Genomic DNA, 22,757 nt, shown 5'->3' with positions numbered 1-22,757 from the left:
CCCCCACGCAAGCCCATTAAACGTATTTGTTGGCTTAGGCACGTGACTTAAATGTTCCCCGGCACCTGACGCCCTCAGCCTAATAGAAACACGATGCTCCGAGGGAAGCAAATAGCCATTAACCTAAGCGCCAGGAAGGACGAAGCGATTCCCTAATCCTCGCCACAGCAGGAGGAGGAACTCCAAGGGAGTCGCGGTCACTTCGTTCGGATGGAGAGATTTGCATATTGGCCATTGAAAATTGTTACAGGTAGTACAGTGGGATCCATAAGTGTTACCAAGCAAATTGTCCATCACCACGTTTACTCCCTTTGCAATGAGAGCTTCAACAACTGACCAGTAGACGTAAAAATACAGTCCTTAAGAATACGTAGGATAAAGATAAAAACCAACGAAAATAGTCATGGACAATTTGCTGAGTAATAATTATGGAACCCACTGCACCACAAGTGCATACGAATAAATATTCATGTTGTAACATTGACCAAGGACCCCTCAGATGGCGTAGTGGTAGCGTCGTCGCCTTGTAAACAGGGGGTCCCGGCTTCGAAACCCGATGGAAGCACGTAGTGGCTTGGATCCCACTTTAAAACTGTTGGTTCAGTCCCGATTAGCCTTTCTGTGCATAAAGTAGACTTAAAAACAAAATTTTAAAAAAAGCCTCAAACATTGACCATATATAACTCAGTCAAGTTCAAAGGAAAAACAAGAAATACATCCAGAAAATATATTCTCCCTCTTCTTTGTCCAATTCACGAGTCGTAGAAAAATCTATATTTTCGTCATTCTGAAAATAAAAATAAACAGTGTAATATTTTGATCCAAATGTTCAAAAAAATCGTTTCGATAGTGAACAAAGTATATGTATATGATAGTATTTATATATAAAAAAGGGGGGAAATGTTGAAGCGGTTCTACATTAACTTTTATCCAGCTACCCAGAAATTCGAATTTACTATTTAAGTCTAGACTTTCAAAGTCCAAAAGACAGTAGATTTTGAAATCTGTGTAAATTTTCTCACGTTTTTCTTCCACTTTACTTTCATTGAGGCATTTTATTATAATAATAATAACATTCAAAAGTTATATGTGCCTTGCAAGTAACGATCTGGGAATTTGGGTCAAGACTGATTCTTGTTTGGAAAATTCTAATCTGCTGTCTTATGTATTCTTAAACAACGCAGTTTCTTTTGTTGGGCGAAAGAGAACGCTGTAAAAGCTGAATCTTGTACTACTGAGTATGTTACAGCCAGCACTGCACTTTGATGTCTAGAAGCAAAGTTAAGTTCAATTGTTTACCATTATTTGACTTTTCGAAGGGGATATAAGTTAAAATTAGCTTTCTTTAATTGTTAATCTGTTGTTCGGTGGATAGGAAAACACGTGATCCAGCAGATATAAATACTGGGCGATTGGACGCCTCCATCTAACCAAGACGTTCTCACTGAGAAGTTCTGGGCAGAAATGGCAGAACATGGCACCACGGACCGGACAGCCATCAGAAGAATGAATGGCCTCCCTGAATCCGTTCCACATGGTGTTTCCTCAGATGCTACAAAAACATGCAGCAACAACAGCAAAAGGTAACACTGTATGGAGCGATTGCAGCTCCAGAAATAGGGAACATTCAGTTTCCAGTCATGTAGAAAACGTGGATAACGAACCCTCCATTTTCACAAATAACCCAATCAGGGTGAGCAGCCAAGATGCCCAGCTTCCACCGCAGGTGAATACCACCATCATCTTAAAGCCACTGGGCCGTATTAGTGTGACGCCACAGCAGACGACGAGCTGGAACTGAGTCTAAACAAATAAAAACGTGTTCTTTTCCCTATCCAACTCCATTCAGTTTCCCATTGCAAAGGGTAACTTTAAGAATCGTGACAGCGGTTAAGAAACAAAATTATGATGTGAATCGTACATCAATGTAAAAATGAGATTTCGGAGAATACGTCTATATCTAACACATACCTTACAGATGCGAATGTAAAGAATAAATGGAGTAGGAAATCGAGTAAAGCGAATGCTCCAAAAGAAATTACTGCCAATGGGCGCCGTCGGTTCAATCGCCTGAGGCTGCTGGTTTCCCATCATCCATAGCGGCAGCATGGCCAACTTGAGATCGGGTGAGCTTCGGGCTGACTTCGGCTGTGCTCGGAACTGGAATGTCGAACTTTTGTATAAATATGCATGATTATTTTTACTCCAGTAATTCTTTACCTTATTCTCTGTAAGGTATGTGTATATAGTCGAATTCTCCAAAATCTCATCTTTACATTGATGTACGATACGCATCATAATTTTGTTTCATAACTGCTGTCACAATAATTAAAGCTACCCCTCCCGATGGAAAATCCCATTGATTTGAATAGGAAGAAAACACGTTTGCCCGTTGCTTAGACTCAGTTCCTGACTTGTCGTCTGCTGTGACGTCACCACTAATACGATCCCTTGCTGACACAGTAACAGATAACACCCAGAGTACCATTACCTCCCGGCTAAAGATACGAACAGCACATAGGCGTGCGCAGACCCTCTGATTTGGAGGGGAGGGGGCGTGATGAGTGTTCAGTCGGTGAAAGAAAAACCTCATTGTTTTATTATATTCGTGGGTACGAAACGGAAGATGATGTGTGTCCGGACCCACCGCAAATCCCATTGCAATGAACTCCTGCTACAATGTAAAGGGTGAATCACAAGAGGCAGATATCCTGCTAGATTTGCTGCTTCGACTTGTATTAGTGGTGTGGTACTTTGACAACTGCTAATTTTCTACTCATACGGCATTCATTACCGTACTTCTTGGAAGAATTTTGTTCCCACAAGCCAATGCGCAGAGCTGACAAGATAAAAAAAAATATAGGTACAAGCGACTAGAGAGAGAACATCGTACGATAAAAGCTATAGATTGAGCTGAGAGAAAAAATGGTAATCCATGTGTACTCGATGTGATTTCTAATGTACTCGGGTATGTGTTCATACATGAAATTAACAGGATTCATTGATAAATAAAACATTGTTGATGATATAGATATGTCAAGCGTTTAATACAACTTTAGTAATAACGATTTTCATTATCGGCTAATCACATCTGGCGTGTACAAATCTCATTGCTATGATAATTCCTTAATATTAATAAACACGCACAGCTCATTTCCGTTACTTTTTTAAATCGAGCAATAATAATAAAAAATCGCACAACCAACACTCAAAATCCACAAATAAAAAACAATTTTCTGGATTTTCTTCATATGACGAAACGTTCGCTCTGATTGGTTGTTACTACAGCATCGAGCAGAGAAACAAGTTGCAATTAGAACACCACCTAGTAGCCAAAACTAGCCTTGCAGTCAACCTGGAACTACTCTGTATCATTTCTATCCTGGTAGCCAGTCTAGTGCCAACAAGAATATTCCAGTAGGTAATCCAGTTCCGTGTGATTGGGCCTTTAGTCTTCTTACTATTGGTACAAGAGTTTTAAACACCTCCACTAAGTCACTGACACAGACCTGCGCTTGAAATCAAGAGGTCCCGGATTCGATATCCGGTGGTGGCACATTGGTTTGGATCGCACTTTAAACTGTAGGCTCAGTCCCGATTAGCCTTACTGTGCATAATGTGAACTTAAGACACCAAATCAACCAAACAATCAACCAACAAACCTGAGTTGCGAGATTTTGCTCAATATAGGGCTACATCAGATAAAATCTGAACGCCTACCTGATATAGATCACTCTTAGAGAACACTCTTTCATACGACCTTGTCATAGGAAAAACGGAAAATATCTTCAGCACTTTACAAAAATTGCATATATTGGAGTTGAGGCAGTATCAGAATCACTCAACCACCTAAACCATTCCCCATAAAATCCATTTTTGAGCTGCAGAGCTGTTTAGAAGAAGAGCCAGACCATCAGCAGCCACTTTCATGGACTTATCTTTCTCTCTCTCTCTCTCTGTTTATATATATATATATATATATATATATATATAGACAGAGAGAGAAAGAGGATGTATGTGTGTGTATGTGTGTATATATGTGTGTTTGTTTGTTCAGCAAAAACTCTCGAATGCCTGGAGCGATTTCAACCAAACTTGGTACACGTATCACTGGCAACCTGGAAATAAATACTGTGGGGGTAAAACACCCCTGGCGCCACTAGGGGTGTTGTGGGAAGGGGTGACATGTAAAAATAATCGAGAACCACCAATATTAAATTCCGCACAAAAAGGCATCCGTGACTCCATGCAATCCGCACAACGATAGTGTTTCTCGGGTTGTCTAACATTCAGGCTGTGTTGCGAATGGAATCCATAGTTTTCGTGACACTCCCAATGCGGTTCAACTCCAAGTTCATCACCTATCGGCATGAGGGTGAGAGGGGGTGAAAAAATGCCAGAAATGACCTAGATTAATGTCGAATCCATAGTTTTCGAGTCGCTAAGCTAATTGGTGACATTCACGATCACATTTAAAATTAGTTACATTTTACAGTATAGTTAGAATTTATTATTTTCCTGTCTAATACAAGATTGGGGCAAATATACCCGGGCAACGCCGGGTAATCAGCTAGTTATTCTATGTAAGAAGAATTCCTACTTCCGTAACACCAATATTCTCTGCCCCCTCTGTGCTCCAGAGTATGATATACTTGCATGAACGTCCGCAGGATTTCTTCCAGAGAGGGGCAAGGGTATTTTTTCCAGGGGAGGGGCAAATGAGGCACATTCCCAGTAGTAGTATTGTGCCCTCAAAAAAACAATGCATCAGTTTGAAATAAGTAATCCTGTTCCTGTAACGCCCTCGAAATAATTAACATATATTACTGTGACTGAAATGGAATTATGTGTGTTAAATACATAATTTTCGGTTGACATTCATTTTTCAGGGGAAGTTTGATACCCCCTTCTTTCCCCCATGTATACATACAAACATGAGTTCTTACAGCAGATTCAAAACAACTACACATAATTTACTAATTTTCTATGCATGAGCAATTTATTCTGCAGCCATCTAGAGGTAACACAACTAACGAATAAAGTGTGTGGGCGTGTTAACATCGAAGTAGAATAGTCCAATTACATAGGATATCATCCACCCTTCCCCCCGTGGTTTCTTGGAACTTTCATGGGCGTGAAAATACTGATTTTTCTTCAAGAGTATAATATATTTAAATAATGGCGATAAGGGCCTCCCCGATGGCGCAGTGGTTGCGTCCTCGCCTTGTAATCAAGGGGTCCAGGGTTCGAGACCAGGTGGAGGCACACAGCCACGATAATTCTATGTTTAGAAAATGGTGCATTTATAAATTAAATTATACGCTTTAACAATTAATCTTACAATAAAGATTTTTATATGTGAGTTAACCCATAGCCCGCTACGAAGGATCAAAGGAAGCTATGGTTAACCAAAGAGAGAGAGATAGTCAGCGTGCAGCTGATAGTCAGTTAGATAGTCAGCTGGTAGTCAGTAGCGGCGATTGGGTGTCAAAACTGGGGAAGGGGAGGGGGCAAGGAGAGTTTGAATTTGAGTTTTTGTTTTAGGTCCACTTTTATGCACATATAGACTAATTGGAACTGGACCTACAGTTTAATGTGGGATCCGAACCACTATGTGCCTCCACCGGGTCTGGGTAGACAAGGCCTAACATTAATAGGACACAGCGCAGGAGCAAAAGTGGAAATAATGGGGGGACAACTATTCCCCATTCCCCTCCAACCAAAGACTGTATTGTACAATTTTCAGAAATATTGAGATGGGTGTTTTTGAGAAAATTATTTCTAAGAAATGGTCATAATGGATTTTCCCTTCATTTATTTTAGAAATAATTTTCTACATAACGTTAGAAGTTAGTGCAGAAATCGCATTACAAATAGTTAGTCCAGCTTCCATATTCTTTTATCCCAGCAAAACTCATGTCCTGTGGTTCTTCCCTTTTTCAAACCAAACATTAGAACTTTGAAAGGAAATTCAAATTTTTGTATTTTGATTTTTAATTTTAGAGTTGAAGAGGGTTTCATAGTTGCGCATTTATTTCAATATCGTCGGATTGGGCATTGATATCTAAAAAAGGGATTAATATGGAAGAGAGTATAAATTTCTCTCCATGTTGCAAATGGAAACAAGTTGACTAGTAAGCTAGATACGATGTTTGAAAAATATGATTAATAAGGATTTACAGAATCCCATGTATTCCTTATGGGAAATCGACTTCAACTTCAAGTTACGACTAGTCAAATAGGAGTTTCGACTTTTCCTACTACTATGACATAGTTCAACGTGTGCTTTTCCGTCCATGTACTTTTCTACGTCATTGTATGTTTGATATTCCCGAGAGAACGAATAAGATAATTGTCCCATAAGCCTAATGCATTTCTCCTTGCCTCCTACGGCACCCTGGCAGTGTTGCCAAACCTGATGTGCATAAAAGAGCTACATTTCACCATTAATAGAGCTAAAGATGCCAAAGATGCAAGAAACTAGATTAACGAAGCCTGCACAAAGTGCCTCCTAGGGTAATTTTAGGTGTCAGGGGGGTGGGTGCTCTGCTATTGCCGTTATCTTTAAAGTGATGGTAATTTATTCTTAATTTTCACCGCCTAGATTTGGCGGCATCATCCATCTTAATAATCCACTGATGCTCATATGAAATCGAAAATAAAGGATTCCCGGATAACAATATCGTCATCTTCACCTCAGCCACAGCGCTATATAAAAGTAGCTGGGGCGGTAAGAGGGAGTGGGTCACGCAGCCAATATAACAATATTACGTCACGTGCAAAATGTACACTCATGGCATAATTTGGTCTTTGATGGCCGGAGCCAGTGGTGGCATCATAGTGGAGCAGGGGCCCGGTGCCACAGTTCACAGCCAAACGAATGCACGAAAGAGACAGATCTGGCTCCAAAAGAGCGAAGTTGGCAACAGTGAGCTGCCGCAGCGAGAAAGATCTAGGGTAAATTGTCCCTTCCCCCCTTAACAAGGTTTTGCAAGTGCTTGAACAAGCTTTCAAATAAAGAAAAGCTGAAGCCCACAAAATACACCGTCCGCGGAGCGGCGGCAGCGCGCCGGGCAGCACGTTGGGAGCGCGTCTGCCGACAATTAGACCCAGAGCTGCACGCTGACCTTGGCACTGGACGCGTCAGTTCTTCAGTATCCAGATAACTGGTGTCCAGTTAGCACGTGATTGAAGTGTTAAGGTGATAACAAGTGTTTTAGATTGCTTTGTTCTACTTTAAGTATTGCGGGTGTTTTTCTGCAGTCTAATAATGCCACGCTGTACGAACAATTTAAATCAACGATTTTTTATGTACGACTCTTACGTTATTACGAATTCTTGTAGGGAAGGAAGTTGTAAGGCGTTTCACAGCAAAATTCCCAGATGTTCCTGTTCCACACACAGACAGTGTTGGTAAAATTGATAAGAAGAGAATGGTGAAACGGCGTGTGCTTAATGAGGAGAAAGTGGTAGACGTTAGAGTAGGATTAGATCATACTCCTAAAAAATCCCCCCGGCGCCTCACACAAGAAACAGACATTATTAAATCGTCTGTGTGGCGAGCTACCAAGCTTTTAAACCTGAAGCCATACATTAGAAGATTTCAATGAGAATATCAGGAGAGAAATTGAAGCAATTTCGGAAGAAAAACTGATACTTGTTAGTGAAAATTTGCCTTTTGTAACAACGTACGTGTTCATTTTAATTGTAACTGTCCATGTAATTGTAGGAGCTAATTCATTACACAGCTATCGGTTCCAGTTACGCGGATGCCGGCAGACGCACTCTCGCTGCCAGGCGCGATGGCCGCTGCTCCGCGGACGACTCGACCGTGAAAGGCACCGTAGAAAAGGACTAATTATAACTTGCTTCATGTGCTAATGAATGGAGCTTCATCTAGCTTCAAGCTAACTTCTTGAAGGAAAAAGGCAACAGAACGTTTTACTTTTAGTGTTCAAATTCGACATATCCATGGCTTTTATTGAATTTTAGGAGAAATCAGCAGGCTATTGAAACTCAAGTAACTCAATTTCAAGTTGGTCAGCCTTATTAATAGTGGTGTATTTGGAGTCTGTTATATTGAATCCACTAACTTGTTTCGCTGTAGTATCTAACTCTATGAATTCCATTTTCTATTTTCGTGACACGTATTACACACGTTGTTTGGTGCAGAAAATAATGAACGTTGTACAGAGTTTACAGGCTGATTTATAGGACCGGCCTGATGAATTTGCTAATAATGCTGCAGGTGATTCATATAACAGCTCACAATTACGACATAATAATCCGTGGGCTGTGCTGAGTGGAATGGTGTGCAGATGATCGGACAGGTGGCAGCACTTTTGCTGCAAGGTTAAAGGACACATAGTGGTGTTTGCAGTGTCCAGGCGAGAGGCCTCCAAGCCCCTACCAGCCCGGATTTTTTCTTGTGGGGTGTACTGAAGGACAAGGTGCATGTAACAAACCGCGTAGGTTACAAGCTTTAAAGGACAACATTTCGGCTGAAACCAGGAGCATCACCGGAGAAACACTGCGGAGAGTCACGACGAATATGCAAACGCGGGTGGAGTCGTACCTTCCTGAAAACGGCGGACACTTTCAACGCATGCTCCGATCACAATCAACAATTAGTGTTGCCCACGAGACGAGACTTTGGCCTGTCTCGTCTCGTGGAAATGCTGTGAGATGCTGTCTCGTCTCGAAAATATTCGTTTGTCTCGGGACAGATGATCAATCTCGTCTCGTCTCGAATTTTTAAAAGCCTGTCCCGTCTCGTCCCGTGGGCAACACTATCAACAATCAACGGCACACTATCCAAGGTAGGCCATGTATAAATTACGTTAATATCTGTATGGCATATTTCATATTACAGCTCATTTTGTCGGGCCGGGTCTATAAGAATCACCCTGTATAAAATATTCCGTTGTTAACTTAATGATTATAGAGTATTTTCTCAATATTTTCAAAGTGTAAGTAATTCTGTCTCGTAACAGATGTAATATTAGTCTATACTTTAAAATACTGATGAATATACTGAGCGAAAGGAGTTTTCTTTCTTTCTATTTCGATTATTTTAAATCGCTTTTCTATCCCTTTGGTTAATTGCGTCGATGAGAATGAATGATGAAATGGACAAACGCAAAATGCAACAACCAGGGTTCAAATATGTCATTTCTGGAATCGCAGCAGTCACGTTGACCACTCCATCACGAAGCCGGTAAGCAAAGTTGAAAGCGATTCTCCGGATACATTTCAAAGATTGGATGAGTGATGAATTATTGATTATGCTAATTGATTTTATGTGCAATAAAATATTTATTTTCACGGTCCCCATTGCTTTATCATTTCTATAAAAAATCTAATATGAATTTATTTATGAATTTTTCGATAAACTTGCAGAATTAAAACATCAAAGGAAATTAATTATTGGGAATAAACTTTTTCATATGGCGTTCCCGATGGTGTAGTGGTGGCGTCGTTGCCTTGTAATCAAGGGTTCCTGGCGGAGGCACATAGTAGTTCGGATCCCACTTTAAACCGTAGGTTCAGTCCCGATTAGCCTTACTGTGCATAAAGTGGACTTAAAACATCAAATCAATCAATCAATCATTTGAGGAACTTATACAATTGTTTTCTCAGCTATAACCGCTGGCTTACGCAGGATTCTTTTCACAGGAGTCTGAAATTGTAAAGGCGGGTATTACATAGCTGCGTTCTAGAGGATGGTCGGATACACTATAAAATATTTCATAATGACCTTCATAACCTTAATCTTAAAGGTTGTTCAAAGGCAAAAACTTGTAATTGGGGGCCGTTTTAAGACGGGTTTTTAGTTACCACTTTGGTTTTTCCCGAGTATTTTGCCTCTTTCATTTAAAAATTATGATTTTCTCTTATGATTTTACTGTAGCCATCAGTCCCCCCTCTGCGTACGCTAGTGGCTGCAATTGAATTTGACTTCTATGATGAGTCAAAAGAGAGTAAATAGCACAGTAAATATTGCTAAAGTCATTTATAACTTTTGAGTATTGATAATTTGCTGCTGAAATGCATTTACACATCTCTATATACGCGTATACATGTATAAAAATGGACGTATTTGTGTACGTATGTGTGTATATATGTTTGTTCCGGCATAACTCTCGAACGCCTGGAGCGATTCCAACCTAACTTGGAACACGTATGACTTACAACCTGAAAAGAAATACTGTGGAGGTAAGACACCCCTAGCACCCCTAGAGATGAGGGTAGAAGGGGTGACATGTAAAAATAATCGAAAACGACCTATATTAGCGTGGAATAAATAGTTTTTGGGGTCGCTAAGACACTCCAAATGACGTTCAAATCCAAGTTCATGACCTATCGGGATGGAGGGCGAGAGTGAGTGAAAAATAAAATGTCAAAAATGATCTAGATTAGTGCCGAGTCCATAGTTTGTGGAGTCTCTAAGCTAATTGGTGATATTTACGATGACCAAATTTGGTACGCATATGACTTACAATCCGGAAAGAAATACTGTGGGAGTAAGACACCCCTGGCACCACTATGGGGGGGAGGGGGTGACACCTAATAATAATCAAAAACGACCGATATTAGTTGTCGGGGTCTCTATGATGAAGAGTGACACTCCCAATGCCGTTGAACTCCAATACACCCCTGGCACACTTAGGGTTGGGGGTGGGAAGGGTGTAACATGTAAAACGACTGATATTAGCGTGGAATCTATAGTTTTCAGGATCGCTAAGATGCATAGTGACACTCCCAATGCCATTCCACTCCAAGACACCCCTGACACCCCTTGGGGGGGGGAGTGGGAAGGGGTGACATTTAAAACGACCGATATTAGTGTGGAATCCATAGTTTTCGGGTCCGCTGAGATGAATAGTGACACTCCCAATGCCATTCAACTCCAAGTTCATTTTACAGTATAGTTAGAAGATTGGGATAAATAAATACCCGGGCAACGCCAGGCAATCAGCTAGTTATACTATAAACTTTAAATTTCGTGCTGTATAGTACTACCAAAAATATTTCACTGTTTTCATAATATTTGTACACAGTTACATAAGTTGAGATTTTCCATTGTTGTAACTTACGTCTGTCGGGTGCGTTTACACCTCAGTGCAGTCATTAACTAGCTTGTTCAAATATTTGATAATTCGTGGCTGACGAGTACGTGTGCTAACACGAGGTATTTGTTGTGACATGATTTACGATGCGTCTGCTCCAAATTAGCAGAAACTCGACTATCCCCCCGCCAAGCTATAAGTAATATTTCTCTTGATTCGTATGAAAAGTCAAGTGTCGGTGTACAGTCGTGAAAAGAAATACTTCTCCCATAAGACTGTCAGAGGCGCAACCACGAATTTTTGTCGGTGGGCAAGTACCAGGATAAATTGCAACGTCCTACTACGCGTACACACAATTACAACAACACTCTAAACACTTCAATTAGGAGGACGGCAAAAGTCTACCCATAAATGCTAACTTCTTACCAGTCGTTGAACACAGATTCTATATATCTCAGGACTTTCTGGGTAAAACGTGAAGAACAGCTTATATATATATATATATATATATATATATATATATATATATATATATATATATGTATGTATGTTTATTATAAACTTATCGTAAGAAAGTCTGTTAGCACACTAGTCTCTAACATTTATCACTTAAGTACATTTACTTTTACCATACACGTGCATTCACCACTTCTGGATTCAAAAGGGGGGAAGGGACCATTCAATTTATTCCTCGCAGTGAGGCGCCAGGGGAGTATAGGGACCTAATTTTATTTAGGGCGCTGTTCGCTGCTGACGTCACGGGCTATCCGGCCGTAGCCAGCCGGCACCTCCGACAAGCGGGCGCTGGGTAAAGGATTTAAGGATGCCGCGACACCCCCGGCGTTAGCTAGGAATCGGCAAACCGACCGGTGTCTCCTGTACAAGGGCGGCAGTTTGGGAAGGAGGTCTAGGTGCTCCTAGACAAGCCAGGCAGGTAGAACCTGGCACCTAGACCGGATAGTTAGGTTGCTGCTAGGCTCTTCTTCTTTCTTCCTCCTTCCTTCCTTCCTTCTGCGATGGCTGCTAGGCTTCTGGCTGGATGGCCGGTTTTTCCCAGGATGTTTGCCAGTTGACATCCGGGAGCCAACTGAGCTCCTGCATCATCATCATCATCATCATTCATTGTGGTTTTGTAGTTTTAAGTTTCGTCCCTTGGGACCTGACTTTACTTTTGTGTTTGAGATTTATGTGAAGATGAGAGTTTTGAGTGGATTTTTGTGGTAGTGGCACTCCCTGCAACTGCTACAGGGTGTGGGAGATGGATTGATTTGCCCCTATATTTGCTGGAGCGGGTGAGGTTTTTGGAGGGGATTATTGTCCCCCCCGGGAGGCTGTTTTTTGTTTAGCCTGTCGTGTGTGTTTCCTCCTTAGAGGATTGGTATGGCAGTACGGCTTCAGGTGTTGTGTTGGCGTTAGCTGCTATGCAGGATACAAGGTACAGGATACAGGGTACATGTCAATGAGATATACATGACTAGCGAAGATATATGGAGGAGATACATGGTAGGATAAGCTTAGAACAATACATAGGAGATACATGGACATACATAATGAGGGTGCAGGTTAATATGTTATACATGACTAGTGAAGGTAAATGGAGAAAAATACAAAAATACATGGAAAATACATGGAAAAGGAGGTGTAGCACAGGAGATAAATGGAAAATATATAGTGGTGGCAGTATGGGAGTGAAGGTTGGACTCAGGTTACTGGAGCCTGGCTTCGTTCCTGGGATCGTGAGGGCGAGGGGTTCGATGTTTCCATCGCAGGATCGGTGTGGTGCCTATGCTGTGGACAGCTGGGTTCTGGTGTGCCGCCAATTGGCGCCAGAAGGTGAGTGTGAGTTTACCTGTCTGGGTTTGCAGCATCTCCAGGTTCAGGTCTTCATGTATCTGCACTATCCCGGTCCTTCGGTCGTGGCCTCCGACAAGTCTTGCAGCCCGGTTTTGCATGACCTGCAGCTTACGGAAAGTTGTTGGTGCCACCTGGTGCCAGGCTGGAATGGCGTATAGCAGCAGTGGGCGCGCACATGTCTTGTAGATATGAAGCCTCGATTCCACTGACAATGTGAGCGCTCGGAGGATGGGGTACAGCGCTGCGAGTCGTGCTCCGGCTCGCCGGCAGATGTCATCGACGTGTCTGGCGAAGGTCAGCCGGCGGTCCAGTGTCAGCCCGAGGTATACTGCGCTCTCTTGGTGTTGGATGTGCTCCCCTAGCAAGGTGAGGCGTCTTAGCTGTTGTGGTCGTCTCGCCCTGTAGATTACTGCAACGCTCTTGCCGGGATTTGGATGGATCCTCCATCTTGCGGTCCAGGTTTCTAGCAGGTGGAGTTGGTCCTGCATCCTGTTGTAACTTTCGTACAGGTCTCTATGTGATGCAAAGAACGCTGTATCATCTGCGAACACGGCCGGGATGATCCTTGGGGCTACCGGCATGTCTGCCGTGTAGATGGCGTATAGCAATGGGGCCAGTACTGATCCTTGTGGCACCCCCGCGTGGATGGTTTCTGGGGCGGCTGATTTTCCCTTCTGGTGGACTATGAAGGATCTCTGCGTTAGGTAGCTCGCGATCAGTTTTGTGTAGTTATCAGGAAAGCGATAGGTGTGCAGTTTATATACGAGTCCCTCGTGCCACACCTTATCAAAGGCGCTTTGTATGTCTAAGAAGACACTGAGGATGAGATGCCTCCGGTTCATCATGGATGTGATGTGGTCCACTACCCGGGCCAGCTGGGTGGTGGTGCTGTGTCCGGCCCGGAATCCAAATTGATGTTCTGGGAGGATGTTGGCCGCCTCAACATGTTCTTGGAGTCTGCGCAGGATCACTCTCTCACAGATCTTGCTTATGTGCGAGAGCAGGCTGATTGGTCTATAGCTTGCTGGCATCCTCTGATTTTTCCCCGGTTTTGGAATCATCACTACCCTCGATGTCTTCCATTGCTCAGGGAACTCTGCTGTTATCATGATGCTGTTTATGATCCTGGTGAGCAGTACAATTGCTTTCCGTGGTGCCCGTTTTAATGCCATTGGTGGTATCTTGTCTAGACCTGGAGAGTTGTTCGTCGGGAGCTTTTGGATATAGCTTGCCACTTCTCTGGGGTTCGTGAGTCTCGGTAGCCCTACGACCGGTGTGTGGCGGATCACTCTCACTGTTTCCTGTACTTCTTGCAAGAAGGGAGGTGGTGGCGGCGGGTTTGGTTGAAAGATTCCTCTGAGGTGGCTGGCAAAGATACCTGCTTAGCTCCTGCCTCGCTGCGCTGGGTTTTATACTCGCGGTGGCTCATTGGTGGTGAAAATTTTAACTACAAGTACGCGTTGCTATATCATTTTTTTACATATTGCAAACTTCGTACTGAGAAATATCAAGGTTTTGACATTGAGAAATCACTAGTGGGAAAATCACTAGATGCACGTGACAATATAAACTAAAACTGTGTGCATTCAGACAATACAATTAATAATGATCCTCGCAGGACTCTGCTATTCTAAACAACAGGTTGAACAGTGTAAATGACACTAACTGATAACATTAAAAAGAATATAGCGACCACGCAGGGTCTAATAATGAGTGAAGCTAGTAAACGTAGAGGTGGAACCGATAACGTTTACAGAATACATTTAAACTAAAAGCGTACGCCTCGCAGGGACATTCCGCTTAACTCTTTCATCCGATTAAAAAGAATATAGCGACCACGCAAGGTCTAATAATAATTAAATAGCGACCAACCAGGGTCGTTACAAAATATAGCAATAATAATAATAATAATAAGAAGAAGAAGAAGAAGAAGAAGAAGAATTTTAATAATAATAATAATGTTATTAAAAATAATGTTAATAATAATGTTACTAATTATGTTATCACATTATTATTATTGTTGCTATTGTTATTATTATTATTGATTGGCTTAATTTTACTTCGCATCTTGTGCCACTTTTGGCTTATTTGCGAAGATGGGATGAGTGATTACATGATGAATGGATACTCGTAAACATCAATGCTAAAGCCGGGATTCGAACCCAGGACCAACATTATTATTACTATTAGTAGTGGTAGTATCAAAGACGTTATTATCGTCGTAAATTACGCAAAAATGGGGTAGAATTTTGTGCTAAAGCATTTGTGTTCGAACAAACTATTTGATTTTATTTGAAGACAACCACATAAACTATTTTTAAAAGACAGAAAATGCTTGATAAATGCATTCCAAATATAATTCTTTCTTACATTAACGTGTATAACTTTCATCCACGATATATGTTTCACATATATGCAACGTCGAGTGACGTGGACACTAAATTGTGTACGTATTCAAATTTCTTTAATAAATAAATGTATACTGCATATATTATTTAAATACATTACACAATCAATTCATCCATTTTACAATAAACCAACAGCAAAAAATTCATAAATTGTCTCTCAAATGTGCACGTTCTCTTTCCTCAATACAATTATTCATGCATTTAAAAGAGAATCAATTAAGACAAGTCTTGTTTCTCTGTTTGGTGATTTACAAAGAATTACAGCGAAGAAACATCAAGTGCGAGCGAAGCGATCAAGAACATTTTTGGATGCCATTTTTGGCTGCAATTTTTTTTTGCAGGCTGAAATCAATATTAATTTAATAGGGCGCAAATTATTTCAAGAACGCCATGACATGCCTCCCCGATGGTGTAGTGGTAACATCGTCGCCTTGTGATCAAGGGGTCCCGAGTTCGATCGATACCAGTTGGAGGCATATAGTGGTTCGGAACCCACTTTAAGCTATAGGTCGAGTCTCAATTAGCCTTTCTGTGCATAAAGTAGACTTAAAAAAACATAAATCAGTCAATCAATTTTATAACTTCTTTTCATTTAGATCGTTCGGTGCCCAAGGCTGACTCCCGCAGCCCCTAGATACGGTTCTGAAATTGTGAACACTAAGAAAAGCAGGTATTTCGAGCGTAGGGAGTAGTGTTGCCCACGGGACGAGACGGGACAGGCTTTTAAAAATTCGAGACGAGACGAGATTGATCATGTGTCCCGAGACAAACGAATATTTTCGAGACGAGACAGCATTTCACAGCATTTCCACGAGACAAGACAGGCCAAAGTCTCGTCTCGTGGGCAACACTAGTAGGGAGCAAGAACATTTTACGAAAAGTATTTTTATTTGCATAAAATTTGACGTTCTGGGCGGTTACTGCCCCATGCAGGTACACTTGGTCGTCAATGTCTGCCCCCTCCCTCCTAGAACTCATTTCCGACCAAGGTTAGTGGGTCAATGTCCCCCTGCCGCCCCCTGTGGTTGCGCCACTGAAGACTGTTGGTATTAAGCTTCTATGGATGATGCATTTTTTTTCTATGACTGTACAGGAGGCTATTTTAGTCACTGCCACGTGTCCCAGTGAACTGGCTTTTGAAGTCGCTTAAAACCAGGGTTCTTAAAGGTCCATTATTTCGGAGAAATAGTTCCTGGACCGTATTTAAATTGACCCGCAAGGAAGGTTCCTGGACCGAATTGAAATACTTTACAGATAAGAATGTTCTTTACGGTCCAGAACCTATTGACGCTTGCTAATTTTCTCTCCTGGACCGGAATTGAATTTATTTAAAATTGCTGGACCTTTAAGAACTCTGCTTAAGACAGTGAATGCATTTGTTTATCCAAATTACAGAAGATCTAGATGACGAGGACGAGTGAAGGAAATGCAGAGAGTGGGCATAAAGTCTTTCCCTAATTTCAAACATTTTTTACACAAAATATACGATAGGAATGACACCAAAACTCAAAAAGTTTTATGTGAGGCACACACATGTATTGTTTTGGAAATATTCCTACAAATCACACGTTTGATGATTTTATTCATAAACTTCAAAATGTACACAATTTGTTGCACGGAGAATGTCCAAACGATACTCAATTTCTCTCGATCTGTTGGACATCTCCTCAATCACAGTCTCTAGCCCCGTTAGCTGGTTACACTTTTTGACTCTGCAATCGCACGTCTTGTTGGTTACACGATGCAACAAAGACTCGTCTATTTCGTTGATTTCGTGTCTGCACCGTTTACACTGCGTTTTGGAGCAGTGTAATTTGTGGAATATGGTGACGTGGTGCGTGCTAACTAATCAAATGAACGTTTAAAGCAGCAGACAGGCATTTGATGAATCTTATGTACTTGAACACTCCGTCTACTTGGTTGAACCTCATTTCCTTGCACCAGCCTGATACCGGGATACACCTGCACTTCACCTAGTGTCAAAAGGTGCAGCGAACTAGACGGGACTTCTAACACGAAGTAGTTTCTGTAATATTTTAACGACTGTGCACTGCGTCCACAGTCCCTTCACTCTCAACAGGCCTACTCACTGGGCATGTCTCCAACACTGCCATTCTCCTTAAATTATGTATACCACGCTTTGATGGTTTTTAACATCTGGAGGATTTCGTTCATACTCCATTCTAAACTGCCTTTGCACTTTAATTTCATTGTACCACTGTGCTTTCTCCTTCATTGATGCCATGCTCAAACAGATGAACGCAGTGTCACTTGCAACGATGCAAAAATATACGATTGTTACGTAATGCCATAACATTTTTATTTTTATCTCTCTTAGTTTTTTTTAGATATGAGTTCTTTTTAATGCGGGAAAGGCTTTCTGCTCAAACGGTAGTGTTTCTACCTTTTGTGTTGAGGAAGAAGGAATCTGGATGTCAGTTACTTATGGCAGGACTGTTAACGTCGAAACTAGAGCGCTTCAAAGAGAGCTTATCGCTCGAGTGGCAAATAGTTCGCACCGACGACGCTAGATGGCATATGGAATTGACAGCTGTACACGTAAAACAGTAATTGGTCTGTGGTAGAGGGCCTCAAATATTGATTGTGACGCAGTGAAATTGACACTTAGTGAACACATGCTAAAATGTAGTTTAGTCTATTTAATAGTGACAACTATTTATTCTCAAATGATACAAAAGAGATATCTCTGTGAAACTTTTACAGCTCTTCGATGTAGTCACCAGCATTGTGTACAACCGTTACCAGCGATGTGGAAGTCATAGTATTTCTGTAGCAGTGCCTGTTCTGTTGATAGTTTGAATGGAGCGGTCTGTTGCCTGAAGAATCTCTGAAATTGTTCGGAAGCTTCATCTTAGGGATCAAATCAAAGTCACAGGGGGTGGCAGAGCATCTGTCATCCCCATCGAGCTAACAAATCAGCCACAGGTTGCGTTACATGCGCCCGAGCATTGTTCTGCAAAGTGGTGGGAGGATTCAGTCCCCTTCTTCTTTCGCCACGCAGGTCGCAGGTTATGTTCCTAAAATGAACAGTAACACTGCGCATTGACGGTCTCTCCTGGAGGTACGGTGTTAATCACCGGAACTTTCACATTACTTTAATGGGGTTCTGACTACGAAACCTTAAACCGCCAACTCCAACGATACTCTACTCCTCCAGTCACTGCGCATGCGCCTAGTGTTGGAAGATAAGAGTCCATTTAGTATCTTAGGTAACATGTGGTATAAGTGAGAAGCACCGGTTCCGTTTCATGGTGCATATACAGCAGTGTTGCCACTATTAAATTTCAATCCCACGTATATTTCTAAGAGTACTGTCATTTTGAAATGATATTTGATTCAATACACTATAATGTGTAGCACTCTCGAGCGTGGGAGATTCGATCGAATATAAGCGAGCGAAAGTAGTCTAGTCGAAACCTTTAATTAAGACCTATTTTAACAACATAGTGCACACAATAAACACCATAGGCGTAACTTGGTGGAGACAAGGGGGCATTCCCCCACCCAAGTTTTCAGGTTTATTAAAAATTATAAGTTTGGGGACCTGAGGAACAAAGTAATAAAGAGTAATATTTGTGATTTCGCAAAAATCACAGTTATTTAGCAAATAACCCTGGTAAAGTAAAAAAAAGGTAAAGTGTTCCCCTGTGCTTAGCACCACGCCATGAAGGCGTATAGGGGGTGTGGGGGTGGTGTGGGCGTGGTGCTGATCACATCACCCCCACTTTCTTGATCCGGTCGTGAGTGGGGGTGATGTGATCAGCACCACGCCCCTGACCGCCTTTACCCCCCAGGGTTTCCCCCGGGTACCCATGTTATTCGACGCTGGGTGGACACCGGGGCCGCTTCCAACGTTAGAACCCGGGACCTTTATCATGGTAGTCAGACGAGTAACCGACTGAGCCACCGCGACCACTGGACGCTGTTTTAATTGTATGGAAAACTTTTGGAATCTCTTCCCCTAAACTTAAACCCCAGGTTTGATTCTGACCCCTCAAAATTAGGCCCAGTTTGATTGTACCCCTCTCTTGGGCCTCCCGCATGGCGCAGTGGTAGCATTATTGCCTTGTAATCTAGGGGTCCCGGGTTCGATAACCGCTGGAGGCACAAGTTGTTCGGATCCCACTTTAAACTGTAGTCCCGAATAGCCTTACTGTGCATAAAGTGGACTTAAAACAGCAATTCAAAGCAACTCAAGATTCAACCCCTCTCAAAATTAGGCCGTTTTATTCTGCCCCCTCAAAATTAGGCCCAGTTTGATTCTGCTCCTCTCAAAATTAAGCCCAGTTTGATTCTACCCCTCTCAAAATTAGGTCCCAAATTACGCCAATGATAAACGCACCAGTAACTACACTTTTGTAGGCAACAAACTGTCATGCTGAAATTACAGTAGGATTTTTTAACCTTCTCGCTTCAAGGTCTCTCTCTCACTTGCAAGGCCTCTGCGGACTGCTCGTGTTAAGTGGCGGAAATTTAGCAGCGGCGTTTTACACGTCATGGCCGCAAAATTAGCTCCATTCGGGGCAAACATGATGAGGAGTGTGACACTGGTAGTGCCTCCCTTATTACCTCCGCCGAGCGTAACTTGATTTACTCCCTCCCTTTGCGTGGCGACGAGATTCATTTTGGTCACCAGGAGAAGCTGCGAAGGTAGAGGGCTAATGGCGGGGCTTCAGTTTTCAATCCGTGCTAAGTGAATTGTTCGCGACGCTCCAAATGAAGATTGCTTATTAGAGGCCCCGGAGTGACACGTGATAATTACCTGTGATGATTGAAGCAGAATAAAATGTATATTTGGAACATAATGACATTTATTCCCGGTACTCAGGGATGTCAGAAAACTGGACGCCCGAGGTTGAGAATCCAGAATGTTACCTGATGCTTGTTTAAAACAAAAGTGTTTCAAACAACTTGTTTTCAACGTTTAAAACGCACTACTGTATTTTTTTTGTTTACAAATGCTTTTTGAACATTTCAGACACAATGTTTTAATCATGTTCTTTTAGACATGTTTAAAACATATTTTGAAACATGATCCTTGATACATTAAATTAGGCACACACAGGAGATGTACTATGTAGAAAATGCAGGGGAATCCAGGCCGGCTCGGTAGCTCAGTGGTAGAGCAATGGCATGGATTGCCAGAGACCCAGGTTCGAGTCCTGGTCGAGCCTGCATTTTTCGCTGAAAATTCTACATGATCTTTGATAGTCTGTGGTCATTATGTCTTTGATAAATTTGTCCTTTTATTCAACCTGTGAACAGGAATCTGTTCAGTGGCCGACAATATGTATTCAGTTAAGAAAGAAACATACTCTACATGTTGTAATATCAAAGTACAAAATATGTACATAAATATGAACAATAATTGACAAAATATATACTTCAATACGTATTATTAAAATGATATGTAACTAAATATGTAGTATCAAAGAATATGTAATATTAATAATAATCTAGTATTTAGCAATTTCAAGAATTCTGCTAGATATTTGTTTTATTTGAACACATTCAACATGATTTTCAGGTCATAAGCTGTTCAAATTAAAATTTGTATCACATTTATAAATTTAAAAAAGCACAGGAACGTGTACATACTTAAGAAACCAATTTTGTTAACTATTAATTACTTTTCACAACGCAAATTATTGTATAATATGTAAATATGTAAGAGAGCTCTTTATATCTTTCGAAAAAAAATGATGTAAAAAAAAGCGTCTACAGAAAGAACAATCGAATGGAAATACATAGCTACTTTTGTACTTTTTGTACAAGGGAACATATTGCGTAACTCGCTACGTACAGGAAAACACCGATGCCAAGTTTCTAGGTGCTTTGCCTAAACCTAAAAGCGAAACGACAATATGTAACCAGAAAGGAAGGGGGGAGGGGAGAAACTCAAGCATCTTTCCATAAATAGCTAAAAGTTCTCGTTTTCTGCTTTTTTCTTTCTTCAGCCTCTCTTTCGACTTGGCAGTCAATTTTAGGTGACCGTAAGTACCACGCATCTCATTGATTAGAAAATATATCACATGTGCTTCAAATTTCCATAATGTTTCAGAGATCGAAAACATAGGAAAAAGGATCAAGATAGGAAAACAAATACCGGAATATGTTGCTTTATGTAAAATAAATTAGCAAATATGTAAAATATGTAATATCCTGGCAAATATGTGAAAATATGTAACATAAAATTTATGCAAAATCATGTCAGTTCCATAATTCGTTGACATTTTCCTGTTCAAGGTATGTATCTAGAAAGGAATTGAATATGTAATTAGTAATTACTAATTACATACAAATCCGAGCTGTATTAATGACTATTGGCTACGCTTACAGCACATGGTTAAGTTTTTTACAAGTGTTCAAAATTCTTTTATAATTAAATAATACATGGATGAAACAGATGTTCTCCGCACTTAACGTACTAGATTGTTATTAATGTCAATGTATATTGTTGCATTCACGACAAAATTTGATATTTCAGAAACAGAGTTGCTTCCACGTAGAAAAAAGGTAAAAAAAAGGTAAAGTGTTCCCCTGTGCATAGCATCACGCCATGAAGGCGTATAGGGGGTGTGGGGGTAACGCCCCACACTTTCTTGATCCGGTCGTGAGTGGGGGTGATGTGATCAGCATCACGCCCCTGACCGCCTTTACCCCCCAGGGTTTCCCCCAGGTACCCATGTTATTCGACGCTGGGTGGGCGCCGGGGCCGCCCAGATTTATTTATTTTTATTTTTATTTGCTTTATTTTACTTCGCGTTTTGTGCCACTTTTGGCTAATTTGCGAAGATGGAGATGAGTGATGACATTATGAAATTGATGAATGGACACTCACAAACATCCACGCCCAAGCCGGGATTCGAACCCGGGACTCTTGGCGTCGTAGCGCCATGTACTAACCATAGAGTGAGCCCTGGAAACCGTGCGTTAGTTCAACCTTCTCAAACAGCCTACATGCGAGATTTAAGATTAACGTAAATAGGTATTTTAATAAGTTGGTCAAGTGTTTATAAATACAGAAACACAGTCTTTCCTTGGATTATTAACACATTCCTTATAAACCATTATTATTAGAAAATAGGTCTTCTTGGCATTATATTTTCAACGTTTTATTTGTTTATCTTTTAAAAAACGCAAATTTTTTCAACCCTGCATCTGAATTATTAGATATTATTTATTATTTGAAGTAGGGTTACACTTAAGCTTACAGTTCATTTACATTGATTCTGTAACTATAAAAGCAGCTTCTTGCCCTACATGAATTAATGTACAGTTATGCTATTAGTTTATATATGTACAGTCATGGAAAAAAGTTCTTCCCCATAAGGCTTTAATAGGAGCAATTAATGCAGGAGGGTAGGCAACACATATTGCACCCTTCGATGATCGGGTGATTTTG

General features: G+C 41.2%; 1 non-coding gene across 1 annotated transcript; it reads left to right on the top strand.

Moving 5' to 3' along the window:
- Positions 1-20,455: 20,455 nt before the first annotated feature.
- On the top strand, positions 20,456-20,526 carry TRNAS-GGA (transfer RNA serine (anticodon GGA)). Its single transcript has one exon. It is a non-coding gene; the product is annotated as a tRNA-Ser (tRNA).
- Positions 20,527-22,757: the final 2,231 nt, after the last annotated feature.

Source organism: Lepisma saccharinum, chromosome 7 (genome assembly GCF_977018435.1).
Source record: "Lepisma saccharinum chromosome 7, izLepSacc3.1, whole genome shotgun sequence".
NCBI lineage: Eukaryota > Metazoa > Arthropoda > Insecta > Zygentoma > Lepismatidae > Lepisma > Lepisma saccharinum.
The sequence above is the reverse complement of the archived record's forward strand: the minus strand, read 5'-3'. Positions and strand labels throughout refer to the sequence as shown.